This window comes from Artibeus jamaicensis, unplaced genomic scaffold (genome assembly GCF_021234435.1).
Source record: "Artibeus jamaicensis isolate MK-2021 breed Jamaican fruit bat unplaced genomic scaffold, CSHL_Jam_final contig_729, whole genome shotgun sequence".
In the NCBI taxonomy this organism is placed as follows: domain Eukaryota; kingdom Metazoa; phylum Chordata; class Mammalia; order Chiroptera; family Phyllostomidae; genus Artibeus; species Artibeus jamaicensis.
Window position 1 is genome coordinate 8226408 of NW_026521939.1, and position 20207 is coordinate 8246614.

The window sequence follows — 20207 nt, forward strand, 5'->3', positions numbered from 1 at the left end:
ACCCTCTAACAAGGGCTTAAAGGAGGAGCAGAGGAGATGGCCTAAGGAAAAGAAGGGGAAGGAAGGCCTGTTTTAGGTACAGGCAAAGCCAAAACTAGTAATAATTCACTATAGCTGCAACCTGCCTTTTATTTCTCAGATATTGTTCTGAGTCCCCTATTCTTCCTCTCCCCCCTCCCTCCCACCTGTCTCACTGAATATTACAAATTTTGTGTAGCCACAGAGGGTAAGAGTATGAACTTTGGGTCTGAGTTCAACATCAGCAATTACTGCCTGAATAACCTAAAGAAAGTGCTTTAGCTTCTTTGTGCCTTACTTTTCTCATCAATATAATGGGGATAATAGTATCGCATACTTTATTGAAATGTTTCCCAACATTTGCACTATTGACACTTTGAGCCAGATAATTCTTTGAGATGGAAACTGCCCTGTGCATTGTAGAATTTTCAGCAGCATCTCTGATTCCTACCCACTTGATACCAGTACCATCCATCCAAGCACCCATAGTCATAATAACTAAAAAGTCTCCAGATGATGCTAAATATACTGGAAGAGGGTGGATGAAAACCACTGCCTCATTAGATTCTTATAAAAATTAATCAAGTTGATGTGATATATCAGAAATCACTTAGAAGAGTACCTGCCATATAAAGAGTTGCTAAATCTTAGTAATTGCCATGCCTTTGTCCACACTGATCCTGTTGCCTGGGGCACCATTCTCTCCTTTTTCACACAACCCACATCCACACTTACAACAGATTTTGCTAATTAATTGTAGCACTATTCCTGAGGCCTTTGGGTATAACTTCTGAATCCTCAACACAGTTGCTATCTTTCAAAATCCAAGTGCTTGTCAGTTATTCTTCAAGACCCAGGAACAATGCCTGGCACTGGAAGCTATTTCATTCTGACCTCATGACAACACTATGAAGTCTCTATACACCCTCGGCAGTTAAAGAAACTGAGACTCGGAAACGTAAAATAAATTGCCTGAGGTTATGTGGTTATTAAACGACAACACTGGATATGAATCCCAGTTCTTAAATTCTTCAAAGCCCATTTTTACCACTCCCAAAGCTAGATATCAGATCCACAGAGTTTGATTCCAAAGCTCATAATCTTAAACATAACCCTGTATAAATAATGCATGAATATTCTCCTGGGATGGGGATGGGGAGGTGCTAACAAACTACCTGTCCAACAAAAATTGGAAAGCCCTAATTTGCAGTGGTCCCCAATTCCCATGATGTAAATACTCTCACCACAGCCAGTCAGAAGTTACCAGTGATGTAAAGACTGGACTCACCAACTTCTGGCCAAGATGGAGGCATAGGTAGACACACCATGCCTCCTCACACAACCAAAACAAGGACTACAACAAACAAAATTTTGTTTTTAGAAACAAAATAACAACCAGAAATGACAGAAAATTGAACTGTGTGGAAGTCCAACAACCAAGGAGTTAAAATAGACACATTCATCCAGACTGATAGGAAGGGTGGAGTCGGGTTATGGCAAAAAAGTGGTGACACTGGGCACTCAAGGCAGCAGCTGACAAACCTCAGGCATGTAAGATGGCAGTGGGCAGACCCTGGGCATGCAGGTGGTGGCTGGCAGACTCTGGGTGCAGGGTGGCAACCAGCAGACTCAGCAAGTCGGGAACTGGGAAGTGGGGCACCGGGCTCAAGGTGGCTGGCTGACTGGGTGGTCCCACATTCATGCACAGATAAACCAGGTGAAACTGGAGAGCAAGACAGGCCACATAACCCAGGGCTCCAGCTCGGGGAAATAAAGCCTCAAAACATTGATTGAAAATACTTGTGGCGGTTGAGGTGCTGGGAGAGACTCCCAGCCACACAGGAGAGTTAGTTGGAAAGACTCACAGGGTCCTGGAACACCCACCCACATGGGAATCAGCACCAGAAAGGCCCAGTTTGCTTGGGGACAAGGTGGAAGGGACTGAAATCTGACAGAGAGCAAAGCAGGTGTCATTGCTCCCTCTCAGAACCCGCCCCCACATACAGCATCACAACCCAGTGACTTGGGTCACTCCGCCCTGGTGAACACTTAAGGCTTCGCCCCTCACTACATAACAAGCACATCAAGACAAAAAAAATGGCCCAAACGTAAGAACAGATCATAGCTCTACAGCAAATACAACTAAGCAACAAAGAGACAGCCAACCTATCAGATGCACAGTTCAAAACACTGGTGATCAGGATGCTCACAAAACTGGTTGATTTTGGTTGCAAATTAGATGAAAAAAATGAAGGCTACACTAAGTGAAATGAAGCAAAATGCACAGGAAACCAATAGTGATGGAAGGAAAACTGGAACTCAAATCAATGGAGTGGACCAGAAGGAAAAAAACATCCAAACAGAAAAGAATGAAGAAATGAGAATTTTTTAAAAATGAGGAGAGGCTTAGGAACTTCCAGGACATCTTTAAACATTTCAACATCTAAGTTATAGGGATACCAGAGGGGAAGAGGAAAAGCAACAAGTGGAAAACTTATTTGAACAAATAATAAAGGAGAACTTCCCCACTCTGGCAAAGGCAATAGAGATCCAGGAAGCTCAGAGAGTCCCAAAGAAGGTGGACCCAAGGAGGAACACACCAAGGCATATCATAATTACATCACCCAAGATTAAAATGAAGGAGAGAATCCTAAAAGCAGCAAGAGATGAGGGGACAGTCACCTACAAAGGAGTGCCCATCAGACTGTCAGCTGATTTCTGAAAAGAGACCTTGTAGGCAAGAAGGGGCTGGAAAGAAGTATTCCAAGTCATGAAAGACAAGGACCTACAACCAAGATTGCTCTATCCAGCAAAGATTTCATTTGGAATGGAAGGGAAGATAAAGTGCTTCTCAGACAAGGTAAAGTTCAAGGAGTTCATCATCACCAACCCCTTATTATACGAAATGTTAAAGGGACCTATCTAAGAAAAAGAAGATAAAAAACACATATAGTAAAATGACAGCAAACTCTCAATTACTAACAACCACACCTAAAACAAAAACAAAAGCAAACAATACAACAGGAACAGAACCACAGAAATGAAGATCACATGGAGGGTTATCAACAGGGGAGTGAGAGGAAGAGAAAGGGGGAAAAGGTACAGAGAATAAGTAGCATAAACAGTAGGTAGAAAACAGGCAGGGGGAGGCAAGGATAGTATGGGAAATGTAGAAACTAAAGAACTTATGACACATGGACAGGAACTAAAGCGGGGAATGTGGGTGGGAGGGGGTGTGCAAGGTTGAGGGGAATAAAGGGGGGGAAATGGGACAACTGTAATAGCATAATTAAGAAAATATTTTTTTAAAAAAGGACTGGACTCACCAAGTTTTTAACAATTTAACAACTAGTTCTCATGAGCTGGTGTAAGTAGTTACCAGGACCTGCTTAGTAGCTTCCAGTCCATTTTAATTTTTTTAAAATCCTTACCAGAGGACATGTTTATATTTATTTATTTTAGAGAGAGGAAGGGAGAGAGAGAAACATTTATGTGAAAGAGAAACTTTGATTGGCTGCCTCCCATATGCTCCTAGACTGGGGGTAGAACCTGAAACCTAGGCATGCGCCCTGACCAGGGATCAAACCCACCACCTTTTGGTGTACAGAATGACGTTCCAGCCAACTAAGCCACTTGGTCAGGGCTCCAGTTCATTTTACAACAAGGCAGAACACCTGCAAATAAGTAAAACCCATGAAATTCCAGGGTATCGCAGGCAGTGGAAGAACTAGCTAAGGCAGAGACTATTTCATCCCTAAAGTTCGACACCTACACACAAATCCATGATTTGGTTTTAGTTCCACTGCTGCACTTTCATAATCTAACATGGTAAACTCCAAATACTATATCCAGAAAATAGTCCAGGCTGACATTAGTTTTGCAGTCTCACTAACTGCCTGCAAGTTCATTTTTTTATGGAAAAAAAAACCATAAAACAAAAAGCAAAAAACTCTTCCTTCTTAAGCTGATTGTTTTTTTGCAAACAACTCAAGAATAAATATTAGGAGCAGGACAGTGAGTCTGGGCTCATGTGTGGTTTGCAGCTGGTTTCCCCTCCAGAGAGGCACTGCAAGATATGCTTCAATTAGCACTGTTGCTCCAGGCCAGTAGAAGAAGCATCAGGGATCCATCTCGTTGGGCTATGTGCAAGGTGTGCAGCCCTGCTGTAATTAGGATGGAAGCTCTATGCTTAGTTAACTTAATGAGCACTAACCGCATGCTCGCTCTGCTCCTAAGCAAGCAGAGACCTCCCTCCTGTCTTCTTTGCCTCCTAGCTCTCCATCCAGAAGGCAAAGATGAGCAATTTCATCATGTCCCTGTCAGGCAGTTTCTCTTCCACCCTGGTGAGCCCTAATGTATTGTCAGATTCCAGTGAGCATGCAGTTATTTGCCATCTTTGAACATTGGGTGAAAAAACATTCTCAGTGGCTTTTCAAGCATACAGGTTGCATTCTGGAAGTGGTATGGCTCTTGACACCAGACATGGCTGTTTCTCATGAAAGGTAGTAGATGTGCTTAGCCCTGCACAATGGCCAGATCGTTGTCCCTTGAGTCATCCTGACAATCCCCATTCACTTCAAAAAAAAGAAAAAAACGTAAGCCACAATCACCAAGAGAATTCACTGGAGTTTAAAACTCAGTGCAAAAGATATATAAATCTCTTTTCCTATAGATTCTGCCACCAGGTGAAGAGCCAGAGAATTCTCTGGAACATGGTTGATGTATAAATTACAGAGAAGCAGCCAGGAAGAGAAGAAAGAACATGAATTTTGGAGTCAGACAGACACACCTATGTTCAAAGACTGGCTCTGCCAAGTGCTGGCTGTGTGTCCCTGAGAAGTTACTTAAACTCTTTGTGCCTCAGTTTCCTGATCTGTAAAATGGAGGCAATCATATTAACGTCATAGGGCTCCTGCAACCAGACCTAAAAAAATAAAAAGGTGTCGGGGTTCCAAGCCCAGCTTGAGTCACTTAGTGAGTATTCTGCATTTGTGGCTAAAAAATCACCTCAAAGAAATTTGGCTTGTAGACCCAGAGGTCAGCATACAGACTTTCCTTTTGTTCCATTCTGAGTATGATTTGAGTATGCCTCTGATAATCTTCGATATTATTTTTGCCTGCCTTTATGACCCTGATAAGGACCTAGACTGCTTCCTGGTCTATAAAAGTTTGTTGTTGTTGTTGTTGTTGTTGTTGTTTTAAATGGGATCTTCAAAAACCAAATACCTCTCCTGGCTCCAGAAAGATGGGGAGAATGAAGAGAGGTGCTGTACCCATGGAGAGCATAAGGAAGAGGTGTCTGCACTAAGAATGACCCAAATTGTCCCCCATGCTGGCTTGTGTGGACAGGGGCTTCTGAACCTAGATGAGTCTGACTGGAAATGCTCTCCCTGAAGACATCACATAGCTATCCCAAGACTTGATAAGGTTATTAAATTTCCCCCAGGCTTTGAGAGCTAGCTTTGTCTTGCATAATTCTAAGGGACCCTCGAGAGATCTCTCAATGAGGGGAAAGGTCAGGCATATCACAGACTCTGAGCTGACAAACCTCAGCCTCACAAGCCATCACAGTAATTATCTTGCTCTTATGTTTTCTGCTTCGTAGCCAATTAAATTCTTGGAAACTTCTCCAATAGAACTTTGTCAAGAAATTCCTCTCGGCTGTGTGTGCTGGGACACAGAGGATGGGGTAGCTGTACATCTGGTTCTAGGTGATAAGGGTGGTGGAGATGAGAAATCTCTATAGGTCCATTCACCCTGGCCCCTGGGTGAAGCTTGGGGAAGACCATGAATGTGTTAAAATGTAACAGCTTTGTATCCAGAGATGTAACTTTGGAAGTCCATGTGTACAAGGCCAGGAGGACACTATTGCTAAGCCTGACCCTAGTGACAGACTTCCTTTCCTGTCTCCACACCTACTGGAAATTTCATCTCAGAGAAATAAAAACATGAAGAGATGTCTTATTTCAAATATCTAAAATATTGTTATGTAAAGGTAAGAAATGACCTGATTCATGTTAAAGAGTAAAAACATGAATAATGAATGAAATATACATAAGAGGAAGATGTCCACATGACGTTAAGGAGAAGAACATAACAAAGTGGTCTAAATGGGGCTTTGGGATTTATGAACCTACTAATTCATTAAAAAATATTCACCAAGCACCAACTATGTGCCAGACACAATTTCAAATACTGTGACGCTACTGGTGAGTCAAAGATGAGCTTTTTTCCCATGGTCCCATTCTCCTTCTTTGCTTCCTTTCCTCTTCTTCTCTTTCTTTTTTCACTCATTCATCAAGAACTGTAGTGCTTACTGTTACCAAGAACTGTGCAGGGCATTCAGGCCCCAGAAAATAGCAAACAAACAGATATACAATTGCAAAGCAGTGTGAAAAATAGCTGGTGTACAAAGAGCACTTTCCATGGACCAAGCACCATGCATTAGCTCACTTAGTACTCATGCAAACCCTGCTTGGTGTAGAACTATTATCCTCATTGTAACAGGTGAGGAAAATAAGGTGCAGGCAGGCTAAGAAACGTGTTTAAGACCACAAAGCAAAGACAGTAGTGCAGCTCGACATCCAACCCCCCAGAGTCTGATTCAAAGTTCATATTCTTAAACACCACTTTGTATAATTAGTGCATGTATAATGAGAGGGGATGCTGCTAAACCATCTGGCCAACAGAAGAAAAAAAGCACCACTTTGTAGCACTTGTCAATTCCCATGGTGTATTTACTACCACTATGGCTGATTTGAAGCTACCAATTGTATAAAAACTAATTCACAAAATTCCTGAAAATTTAATATTTGGTTCTTGTGAAAAGTACAAGTCAGGCTCCAACATGTGACTGAGGGTATGAAATGATGGTTGATCCAGAAAAGAAGCCCACATAACCCAGATTTAGGGATTTAGTTACAAACTTAAGAAAAATGATCCATAAACTCTTTTACTTAGGTCCCTGGAGCAGCTGATTCCTATCATTCTTTTTTTTTCTTTCTTTTTGAAGCCTAATTGTTCATTCACTTGGATTCTCTGCTGTCTTATGTCACTGGATTCTCTGAGATACCCCAGTATCCCTCCAACATATTTCTTCTTGCCAAAGATGATTCAAATTGGGCTTCATTATTGAAAAACAAAACAATTGTGGTAAGAAAAGCAGAGGGACCACTCCGCTGAGGCCCTTTATTACTGGAACCAAGAAAATGTTCTCCCTTAGAGCAGCAGCAGAATGTTCATGTCAATTAAATGCAGCTTCAATGACTAGGCATGCTCTTCTGATAATTCAGGGACCTGTACTCCCAGAACAATGGGAACTGACACTCTATCAAAGGAAAACCTAGCAGCAAGATCCCTGGGTGCACTTAAGCATGTGTATATACACCATTAACTACTTGGCAGAGAGACTGAGGGAACATTGTGACCACAAATAACATAAACTAATGTTGGGGAAGCTGGTGCCAATTGAAGAGATAACTATGCTGAACACAAATTATCGTGTTATAACAGAAGCCAACATTAAAGTGCAATGCAATTCAGCTGCAAAGGGAAAAGTCCTACAAACATTGTAGAAAATAAGCTAGAGAGTAAAACAATAAATGTCTACCTGAACTTTGCAGTCAGGTGGATCTGAATTTTTCTCTTCACTGTTTTCCAGTTCTGTGACCTTGGGCAAGGTACCTTGCACCTTGGAGCTTCAGTCTCCACACGTATATGAGACAGATAATTCAGGGTGGCTCTAAGGGAAAAAAAGAAGAACATGTGGATTCATTAGTGTCATGCTGGCAAATAGTTGATATTCAAAAGATAGCAATTAATGCTATCAACAATGATGATGATGACGATGGTGATGATGCACGTGCTGATGACATTGCCAATGATGATGATGGCTACAGTTCAAATTCTGCCTCATCCAGGAAGCCCTTCCTGACTACTATATATTCCTGCCCAATTTTCCTAACCTTTGGGACTAGTCCTGCTGGAGTCCTTGCCTCCACAGGTAAGTAAATCAACTTGTTTGTGCAGGGGAAAAGACTGTGTTTGACATAGCTTCCATGTTTCATGCAATGATGAAAGCACAGGATTTCATTTCAGAGAAGTTTAGTCACTTTTAGTCATTGATGAAAGTCACACAGCTAATAAGTAGCCAAGGTCAGCAAGTCCAAACAGGTCTGCTCTCCTCCACAGCCCAATCTCTTACCTTCTGCTTTATCTTTCCTCCTGGGTATGTTCTTATCTATTAATTAAGCTTAGTGTTGGGAACCCACTCTTCTTGCTGTTCTTGATTATGATGATGATAGTCTTAATGGTGTGTTTCCAAATCCCATGTTAACTCTCAAAGATGGGGACCTTTTGGTTGATTATGGCTCCGATCAATGTCAAGTATACATGGAGGATAGATTTGTGCCCTTCTTTGAACCCCAGCATTATGGATTCAGCATATCAAAAATTAAACTGAAAACTGTCAAGCAATACCTAATCTATCCCATTTGTTGTCAGGAATGGTGGACAACACTCATGGAGGGTTGATTAGCTGCACCTGGTAGGAAATTAGGAATCTCCTGGTGTTTGTGCTCCAATTAATTTAGATTCATTTTCCTTACCAAAACTTCCAGGCATTTGACCTGCTCTCATGATGGGTGTACAAGCCTCCCAGGGTCTCCTTGCAAACAGGGTCACAGGGGCTTCTTGAAAGTGTTGCTGCTCCTCCTCCAGAGTATGACTCTTCATACTGGTCCCATTCCTTGGCATCAATGTGGACCTATGACCAGGGCCCTTCACAAAGGCTGCTTGGGCTATAATCCCAGTTCCACCACCTACAAGCCACCATTATGAACTTAGATTAGTTAACACTTCTGTGCCCCAGTTTACTTCTCTACATAATAAGGATGATACTCCAAATTCAAAGTCCTGTTGTAAGGAATAAATGACATGTCACATATAAAAAGGCCAAGAGTCTTGGTCCCCAGGCACTCAGTACCCTCCCTCCACCTACCCTGGACCTCTCAGGTTACCAGCCACCAGGAAGGGCCAAGCACAATGCACAACTCAGGTTGGCCTCTGTAGTGGTAAGAGGACTTCAGATGCCCTCTACCCTTCCACTCTTCCTTCTTCTCCCAATCCATCACACATTACATACCCCTGTCAAACATCATGCCAAATCTTTCAGACTTCTCTCCTCATGCTCACAACTATGAGGAAAAATGCTTCATGTGGGATCAGAGCTCTGAATTCAGATACCTGCACCTCCTAAAACTTATTGTGTGTCCCACTGCAAGCTATTTAGTGGTTTCAGCATCCCTCAAATGTGAATGATAATGTGAGCTGAACAAAAAGAAGGAAACAATGCCTATTAGTGTTTGGCATGTGATAATCACACAATTTGTGCTACTGTTGTTCCCAGACATGTTCACATTACATGAAGGGAACATGTTCTCTTCGCAAGGCCCTCCGTCTCTGTGTGTGCCTCTCTCCACCTCTCCATGTTTTCGTGTGAATGTGTCACTTATCTCAGTCTTTTTCTGCATATTTCTTTAACTTCTTCTGAGACTCTTGTCTCATTCTTTCTCTTTCTTTAAACCATTCTCTCTGTGTCTCTGTCTCTCTCTCTCTCTCTTAATTTCCTCTCTTAATCCTCCCCTCGTTCTGTGCTTCCATCTGTCCCTCCATTCCTCTCTCTTTCCCTTTTCTGGACTGTGGTTCACTATAGCTCCTTTTCTATATTTGTTTAGCCACATCAGGCTCTTGATAGTTACAGATCTCAGGTCACCCACAAAAAGTTTAAAAGTAATCCTTGTGGTGCTGAGGGGATGTAGATGGTTTGGGAGCCCTCTCCAGGTTGCTCAGGAGATGGTCCAGGGGTCCAGTGGTGCCCAAAATCCCACCTGCCGGGGGGAATGCTGACACTGCTGTCTTATGTCATGGTGACCACTGGCTGTGTCACTGCAAGACAAAAGCTACCAATGACCAGGGAGACTAACCACAAATAATGTGAAGTGCAAAGTCTCCAGAGGGATCACAATGTTCACCGGTAATTCATCCAAATGCTCATTTTTAATTCGAAAGACAAATTCAGTTGCCAATAGAAGTCTATAAAGAATTAATTAGGGAACTTAACAAAAACAGTCAAACTGATAAATGTATCACTGTCAAGAAGAATCATTTCCCCTCTCAGACTTGAAGTATGGCTGTCAGAAGATGAAAATAAAGGATAACACTGGAGGAAACAGGCTTGCTGTCTTGCTTTTTTTTTTCTCTAGTTAGAGGAAAGAGGATCATTAAGAACTTGAATAATGCAGAGAGAGGCTGATATGGTCCTAGACCACAAACTCCATGAGGGAAAGGTCAACCATGTCAGCTGTGTTCACTGCTAGAGCCCCAGTGCACAGCTTGGTGCTGGGCACATAGTAGAAGCCAAAAATATTTGTTGAGTTGACTAAGGAGTCAAAAGGAGTAATGAGATTGATGGCCCAGACTTCTGGCATTGGATCTGGCCTCCCTCCATTGCTCTCTACCCCTTCCTATGAGACAGGAACTGACATAGCAGTATCGTGTCCCTATTCTGTGCTTCTAACTATTCTCACCCATTTATTACAGCAGCAACCCCAATGATAATGAAGGGCATGGCTTTGCAACTATGACCGGTGCAGCTCCTTCCTAGCTTCTATCAGCCCCAGTTTCTTCTTTATGTGTAAAAAAAAAAAGCTAATAATTAGAACTGCACCACAGGTGGTGACCACAAGGTCCAAAGGCCGAATCCAGCCCTCCACCTTGTTTTATTTGGCCCTATACCTTGTTTCTACCCAGTGGCAGCGCCAAGCTCCTTGCCCCTAGTTAAGGACTAGTTATATGTATACAGTCCTAACTACATTCAGCCCTTTGAAGGCAAGTGCAAGGCCGATGTGACCCCCAGTGAAAATGAGTTTGACACCCTTGATTTACACTATAGAGTTTTTATAGATATTAAGTGGGGAATTTATTTAAAGGTAGATCTTAGTTACTAAATTATTAGAAGAAGACAAGGGGACTGTATTAGTCTGCTGGGGCTACAATAAGAAAATACTACAGGTTGTGTCGATTGAACAGCAGAAATGTATTTTATCACAATTCTGGAAGCTATAAATCTAAGATCATATGTTGGCAGAGTTGGTTTCTTCTGAGGCCTCTCATCCTGGCTTGAAGACATCTGTCTTCTTTTGTGTCCTCACATGGTCTTTCCTCTGTGTGTACATCTCTGAGTCTCTCTGTGTCCAAATTTCCTCTTCTTATAAGGACACCAGTCAGATTAGATTAAGACTCACCTCAATGGCCTCATTTAACTTAATAACTTCTTTTAAAACCCTATCTCCAAATGTATTCTAAGGTACTAGAGATTAGGCCTTCATCGCATGAATTTTGCAAAGACATAATTCAGCCCCTAATAGGGACCTTTAGTATATTCACTCTGATTTAATAAAGATTACCAATAGCTTAAGAGAAAACAAAAATTTATCTTTCCACTGGCCCTGAGCTGAGTTCACTCTTGAAAAAAATTTGACCTAAAAATGTTTTTAAGCCTGCTCTGTTAGCATGCAAAGAGCCAGACAGACCAGAGATCTAGGCACTGGCTGCATAATAGGATATCAATCAGGTATGTTGTTCTCTCCCTGCTCCTCATTTAGGAGAAGTGGATTATACCACATGATGCCCAAGATTCCACTTGCTACCATTATAGCTATATGATTGCTTAAGATACTGAAAAGAGCTGTAAAGGTTTAAATACATAGTATGAGTTTGTTGACAGTTGCCAGATGGGAGAAGCAATGATTGGAGGGGGTGGATACTGGGTGAAAAAGGTGAAGGAATTAAAAATTACACGTTGGTAGTTACAAAATAGTCATGAGGATATAGTACAGCATAGGGAATGCAGTCAATAATAGTGTAATAACCCTGTATGGGGCCAGTTAGGTACCAGAATTATTGGAGGAATTACTTCATAAAATATCACTGTGCTGTACACCTGAAACTAATATAAAATATAAAATAATATTAACAACTGTAATTGAAAAAAATATAAAAGAAAAGTATGAGTTTGTATATGGAATAGTATTTCTACCTGTACCTTGAGGAGATAATTTCAGGAGCTCTCCATTGTAGTCAGGATGTAGTAGAGAACACTAAGACTATTTGAGGGAAAAAATAGTCAGGATATCAAGGTTGCGAGAAAACCCAGGACAATCATTACCAGTGTGATTCCTCCCTCTTGTGCAGTATCAAGAAGAGGCTGCAAGTCCAAGTTGCCACCAGACAGAAAACAATTTTGTTTAGTCATGAAGCATGGTAGATGGTGCCAAGGTTTCCTTTGCTTTTCCTTTCAGGAAATGTCTTTTTCTTCTTTAAATTGTTTAAATTACATTCGTTGGGGTGACACTAGTTAATAAAATTATATAGGTTGTAAGTGTACAATTCTATACTATATAATTGCATTGTATGTTTACCACCCAAATTCAACTCTCCCTCTATCTCCATATATTTAATACTATTTACCCTTTACTACCCCCCCACCTTCCCTCTTTCTTTCTGGTTACTACCACACTGTTACATGTGTCCATGAGTTTTTGTTTGTCTTGTGCGATCATTGGTTGCTTTCAGTTTTATATCCCACATATGAATGAAATCACATGGGTCTTGACTTTTTCTGCCTGACTTATTTTGCTTAGCATGATATTCTCAAAATATATCCATGTTTTCACAAATGACAGTATTTCATCTTTTCCTATGGCTGAATAGTATGCCATTGTATGTATGTACCATATCTTTTTTATGCAATCATCTTTCAAAAGACGCTTCAGTTGTTTCCATGGCATAGCTGTCATGATTAATGCTGCAATAAACATAGAAGGATATACATCTGTATAAGTAGATGTTTTGGAATTTTAGGGGCAGAAGAAGGGTAGCTGAATCATGTGGTAACTGTAGTCTCAATGTTTTGAGGAAGCTCCACATTATTTTCTATAGTGGCTGCACCAGTTTACATTCTGACTGGCAGTGAATGAAGGTTTCTTTTTCTTCACAACCTCTCCAACATTTGTTATTGCTTGTCTTGTCTATGATAGACATTCTAACAGGTATGAGGTGATATCTCATTATGGATTTGATTTGCATTTCCTGAATAGTGAAGTTGAGCATCTTTTCATATATCTATTGGGCATTGTATGTCTTCTTGGGGGAAGTGTCTGTTCAGGTCCTCTACCCATTATTTTTATTTAATTATTTGATGTTGAGCTGTGTGAGCTCTTTATATATTTTAGATAATAATATATTATTGGAGGCATTGTTTGAAAATATCTTCTCACATTTGGTTTTTTGTATTTTTATTTTGCTGATGATTTCTTTTGCTGCACAAAAAAAAACTTTTAATTTAATATAGTCCCATTCATTTATTTTTGTTTTTACTTTTTTTGCCTTTGAGGTAAAATTCATAAAATCCTCCCTAAGACCAAGAATCATATGTTTAGTGCCTATGTTTTGTTCTATGTAATTTATTGTTTCAGACCTTATATTTAGGTCTTTGATCAATTTGGAGGTAATTTTTGTGTGTGGTGACAAATAGCATTCTAATTTCATTCTTTTGCATGTTGCTTTCCAATTTTCCCAGCAACATTACTGAAGAGGCTTTCTTATGTCCTTTGCATGCTATTTGCCCATATACATATGGTTTTATTTCTTGGCTCTCAGTTGTGTTTCATCAATCTGTGTGTTTTTCTGCCAATATCATCCTGTTTGGATTATTGTCACATTGTAATATAATTTGAAGCCAGGAGTGTGATTCTGCAGCTTTTGTTCTTTTCTCTCAGGGATGCCCTGTCTACTTGGGGTCTTTTGTGGCCACATATATATCTGGTGATTTTTTGGTTCTATTTCTTTTTTAAAATGCCATTAGGATTTTAATGGAGATTGCATTAAATCTGCATATTGCTTTAGGTATTATAGCCATTTTAACTGTGTTGGTTCTTTCAATCCATCAGCATGGAATATCTTTTCATTCCTCTGTGCCTTCTTCAATTTTTTAAATAATGTCTTGTAGTTTTTAGCATATAGGTCCTTCGCTTTCTTCATTAAGTTTATTCCTAGGTATTTTATTTTTGTTGTTGCATTCAGGGGCACAAGGATGATTTAAGATATGCAAATCAATGTGATACACAATATTAACAAATTAAAAGAAAAGTTACATGATCACATTGGTAGATGCAAAAAAGTATTCGACAAGATACAACACACATTTATAATTAAAACACTCAATAAAATGGATCTAGAAGTACCTCAACATAATAAAGCCCATATACGACAAATTGTCAGCTAATATCATACTCAATGGTAAAAAAACTGAAAGGTTTTCCTCTAAGATCAGGAGCAAGACAGAGATGTCTACTCTCACTACTGTTAATCAAAATAGTACTGGAAGTCCTAGCCAGCGCAATCAAGCAAGACAAAGAAATAAACAGCATCAAAACTTGAAATAAAGGAGTAAAATTGTCACCTTTTGCTGACAATTAAGATGATATGATTCTTTATATAGAACACTCAAAAAACTTCACCAAAAAAACTATTAGAAACAATAAACAAATGCTGTAAAATTTCAAGACACAAAAATAAACATAATAAATTTGTTGTACTTTTATGTACTAAGAGTGAAATTTCAGAAAAAGAAATGAAACAAAAAAGCCTTTCAATCCAATCAGGGTCTGCCTCAGGAAACTTCTGGGAGTCTTCTCTAGCCTCTGCCTTTTTCTTCCCCCCTTACCCTATACTCCTGGTTTTCACTATTCTTCTGCCAGGTCTTGTTCTGCCATGAAGGAATTCCTTAAATCCCCCAGGGTTTGAATAGCCTGATTCTTTCCTCTGTCATAGGAAGAGGATTCCAGCCTTTCATTTTCCTCAGGTGAGAGCAGATGAGAGCTTGAATCCTCAGGCTACAGCTTGAGTCCTTGATCTTCCATTTTTTTAGTTGTGTGACCTTGGAAAAGTTACTAAACCTCTCTGTCCCTCTGGTGAAATGATAATGACCATTGTTTTTGCCCCTTAGGGTTGTTATGGGTATTAAATTAAGTAATATATATAAAGTCTCAGAACAATGTCTCATACTTAGTGAGTGCAACATATTTTAACTGTTTTGACCCAGAAGTGAGCATCCACACTAGTAGTTGAGGTTAAACAGGACAATTTACTGGGGTGTGTAAAGAAACATTTACCTGTTATTTTCTTTTAAATTTCTTGCTTTGTATCGGATTTATAAAATACATAATATATGAACACAGAAATACATGTTTAGGAACTGGAAAGCATTATGCTGAGTGAAATAGGTCAGGCATTGAAAGACAAATACCATATGATCTCACCTTTGACAGGAAGCTAAAGAATAAAACAAACAAGCAAACAGAATAAAAATAAAGACACTGAAATAGAGAACAAGTGGGCAGCGACCAGAGGGGAGAGGGAAGGGAATTTAAGGGGAAAAAAAGGGGAGAGATTTTGAGGAACAAGTATGAAAGACACAGGGATGAGGACTGGGGGAGGGGAAATTGGAGGGAGGGGGGAAACAGGGTGGGGGGGTGGGATGGGAGAAATAGATAAAAAAATGTACTTGAAAAGTAACTAAATAAAATTTATTATAAAAAAAATAAATGATAGCCTTGCTGGGAAAAAAAAAAGAAATACATGTTTATAATTTATACATAAACATATTGTAGAATGCTCCAAAATTCTAATGGGTGCACAATCAAAAGAATTTGGAAACCATTGATCCATAAGAAAACAACTTCTTCTTTAAAAAATGATGGGTGGAGTATTTTTTATAGCATTTCTTTCTCTTGTTAATACTGACTTTCTCCTTGAGCATAATATAGTTGTCATTATTATGTTAATGAAACCTCAGTCGTTCTATTGTCTTTCTAAAGACAGCCTCCCCACCAAGAATGGGGGGAGAAATCTCATGCTGCTACTAATAAATTTTTACACTCACCAAAACACAACAATGGTGTCAGAGAGAGAATGAAAGAATGTCAGGGATGTTTAACACAAAATAAATTAGTATTCATGACTCCTGTACAACTCATTTCCACTTGCCATCTCCTGCATATCAGCCCCATCTCTACCCAGTTGGTTTTCAATGATATATATGTCACTTCATTTTGTATTCCTTTTGTTGTGCATTCTCGGGAAAGGCTGCATTTTTGTGTTCGCTTTCTCATTCTAATAACCACTGCATGCCATATTTTAGAAATTGGTTTCCAATTCTTGGGACCAACTGTGTTCCCCAAAATTCTATGTTATTTGGATACCTGCCTTGGAAATAGCTTTGGGTGATCCTGTTCCAAACCACTGTATTACTGGTGGGCATTTCTTAAATACCTTTGCCAATACCTAGAATTGTGTAATCTTGACTTTCTCCAAATACGTTTGTACCAAAGCCACCTGCCTCTCATATGCCTGCCTGTCTTTTACTAATTAGAGTAACCTGAAAGTAAAGGGGACTCTCATAGTGGTGGGGATTGGTGGTGAACTCCCTCATTAAAGAAGGTTTCTAACCTTGACACCATTTACACTGGGGCCAGATATTTCTTTGTAGGGGATTGTCTTGTGCATTCTAGAATGGTCAATGGCATTTCAGGTTTCTACTCACTAGTTGCCAGCAACATTCTCCCCCTAAACACGACAACCAAAAATGTCACCAGATGTTGCCAAATGTCCGCTAGAGGGCAAAAATATCCCAGGCAGACAATCCTGCCTTAGAAGTAGTCAAGCAAAACGTGAACATCCATCTCAAGTTTCTCAAGTTCAAGTGCTAGATGGGAACTAGATCCAGATTCTAAAGTCCTTGGATACTCTGCTTCAAAGGCCAGGGTCCATGTGAAGGAATGCAAACAGAAGCACTCCAGGGAGGCTGATACTTGGTGCATTTAAGGTTAATGCAGGAGACCTAAGATGATGGAGGAGTAAGTAGAAGCTACACTAACCCCCTTCCAGGACCAAACTATAATTACAAGTAACTTATAGAAAAATCATTCTGAATAACCAACTGTACATGAGCCGGAGAGAAGCCTTATAACCACAGACAGACAGAAGAAGCCATTTCCCCACAAAGTGGTGTGGACTGATAGGGAGGACAGAGGAGATGCGAGAGGGTGAGCTGGGTCTTCATGGGCAGCAGCTGAAGTTCCAGAGGGATGTATTAATAAGCATGGGGTTCCCCCAAGAAGTATGGGGTCTAAATTTCAAACAGGACTCCCCAGCCTACAACACTAGGAAAGGAACCCAAATAACACACAGCAGTGAAAAGCAGTGGAGTTTCTCTCTGCCAGGGAAACACGGCTGGGGACTCAGACAGCCTTGTAAAGGCCCAACCCTACAGCCACTACCCTACAATCCTGCAAAGGATTGCAGCCACTACCCTACAATCCTGCAAAGGAAGGGCAGAGTGGACTAAAGACACTTGAGGAGAGTGTGGGGCTTGCACCTCTGGGGAGAGAAGTGAAGGAACAGATGCCAGGATTCTGGTACTGAATTACTCCCCAAACTGTAGAAGTCATCTTTCCCAGGCCAAGCAAGGCTCTCCAAGTGGCATCGGCCTGATGGGAAGCAATAATACCACCCACAGGAATTACTCTGCCCCATCCTGTGGTGCTTAAGCCCTGAGCTGAGGAGTACAGCTAGAAGACTTGCTCTCTTTAACCCTACAGACAGCCTATAGGCAGAAGTGGGTAGCTGGGAGCTCTGAGGCTTCAGCTGACCTGCCCATAGACCCAGTGCTAATAAAAGCCAGCCTTCATGCTCAGCCTGCATCTTTCTGCACACACCCATACCCAACAGAGGAAACCATAAGCTGTGGATCACTGATAGTGCCAAACATGTTGCCCAGGGCCAGTAACAGGAAGGGTTTGAATTAGGCATGCATGAGAATCTTGCACATATATCTAACACATAGAAACAAATACAAAGAAGCAACCAAAATGAGAAGAAAAAGAAACTGGCCCCATACGAAAGAAGAAGAGTATTCTCCAAAAGAACTAGATGAAATGGAGGCAAGCAATTTTCAGGTGGAGAGTTAAGAGTAATGATTATAAGGAACTTGATAGCATGAAATAAAACAAACCATAAAAAAAGAAGCAGTCAGAAATAAAACAGGCAAATCCGAAATAAATAATACACTGGAAGGAATAAATAGTAGGTTATATGAAGCAGACAACTGATTCAGTGATCTGGAAGACAGGCTAGAAAAAACACCCAGGCAGAACAGCAAAAAGAAACAAAGAACTTTAAAAATGAGGAGAGTTTAAGAAGCATGTTGGACAACATGAAGCACAACAACATTATACATCATGAGAATACCAGAAGGAAAAGAGAACAAGGGATCAAGAACCTATATGAAGAAATAATACTGAAAAAGTGCCTAATCTGGTGAAGGAAAGAGAAACACAAGAACAGAAAGCTCAGAGAGTCCTAAACAAGTTGGATCCAAAGAGGCCTACACTGAGACACATCATAATTAAAATGGCAAGTCTTAAAGACAAGGAAAGAACCCTAAAACCTCCAAGAGAAAAACAGGTAGTAACATATAAGAAAGCACCAATTAGACTGTCATCTGATTTCTCATCAGAAACATTTCAGTGCAAAAGGGATTGACATGAAGTATTCAAGATGATGAAAAGCAAGGACCTACGACAAAGGCTATTTCACCCAGCAAAGTTATCATTTAAAATCAAAGAAGAAATATGGAGTTTCCCAGAGAAGAAAAAGCTAAAGTTAATACCAACCAGTACTGCAACAAATGTTAAAAGCTTGCTTTAAGAAGAAAAAGGGAAACGGGGAAATACTTTTAAAATAAAATGACCATAAATACATATCTATAAACAATCACCTTAAATGTAAATGAATTAAATGCTCCAATCAAAAGACATAGGGTAACTGAATGGATAAGAAAACAAGATCCATATATGTGCTCTCTACAAAAGACCCATCTCAGATTGAAAGATAAACACAGACTAAAAGTAAAGGGGTGTTAAAAGAGATTTCATGCCAATGGAAAGGAAAAAAAAGCTAGGGTAGCAGTACTTATATGTGACAAAATAGACTTTAAAACCAAGGCTATAATAAGAGACCATGAAGAACACTACAAAATGATAAAGGGTCAATCCAACAAGAGGATATAACCCTACTAAATATTTATGCAGCCAACATAGGAGCACCTAAATATGTAAAGCAAATCTTGATGGAAATATAGTGAAAGATCCAAAGAAATATGTCATAATCGGGAGTTATAACACCCACTGACTTCAATCAATAGATCTTTCAGACAGAAAATCAATGAGGAGACAGTGGCCTTAAAGGACACGCCAGAGCAAATAGATTTAATTAATATCTTTAGAGCATTTCAGCACAAAAATACAGAATATGCATAGTTTTCAAGTGCACGTGGACTGTTTTCTAGAGTAGACCACATGTTAGGACACATAACAACTCTCATTAAATTTAAGGAGACTGAAATAATATCAAGCTTTTTCTCTGACCACCAAGCAATGAAATTAGAAATCAATCACAAGAACACTGAGAAACACACAGAAACACGGAAGCCAAATAACATGTTATTAAACAATGAATGGCTTAACAATGAGGTCAATAAAGAAATCAAAAATACCTTGAAACAAATGAAAATAAGAAACAAAAACCCAATATCTGTGGGGCACAGGAGAAGCAATCCTAAGAGAGAAATTAATATCATTATAGGCCTACCTTGCAAAATAAGAAAAAGCTCAAATAATAATCTAACTTTACACTTTAAAAAAACTTCAAAAAGAACAACAAGTAAAGCCCAAAGTGAGTAGAAGGAAGGGAATAATAAAGATCAGAGCAGAAATTAAAAAAAAATAGAGTCTGACTTCCAGCCAAGTAGGAGGTATAGGTAGATACACTTTACCACCTCACACACAAAAAAAGAAGAACAACAAATTTTAAAAAGAAAAAAAAAACAGAACTGCCAGTAAATGTGAACTCTATGGAAGTCCAACAACTAAGGAGTTAAAGAAGAAACATTCATCTAGACAGGTAGGAGGGGCAGAAATTGGCAGCCAGGGTGGAGAGGACTCACAGCAAGGTGGTGGCTGTCAGAGCAGGCAGTCCCACATTTATGTGCAGATAAACTGGGAGGAACA

General features: G+C 40.0%; 1 long non-coding RNA gene across 1 annotated transcript in view; it reads right to left on the reverse strand.

The window, feature by feature from the left end:
- Window positions 1-7633: 7633 nt before the first annotated feature.
- The window catches only part of LOC119041351 (uncharacterized), a 99774-nt gene continuing 87200 nt past the window's right edge, over window positions 7634-20207 (reverse strand). Inside the window, exon 3 of the long non-coding RNA XR_005081026.2 lies at window positions 7634-7759. This is a non-coding gene — a long non-coding RNA (uncharacterized LOC119041351). The remainder of the gene's footprint in view (window positions 7760-20207) is intronic.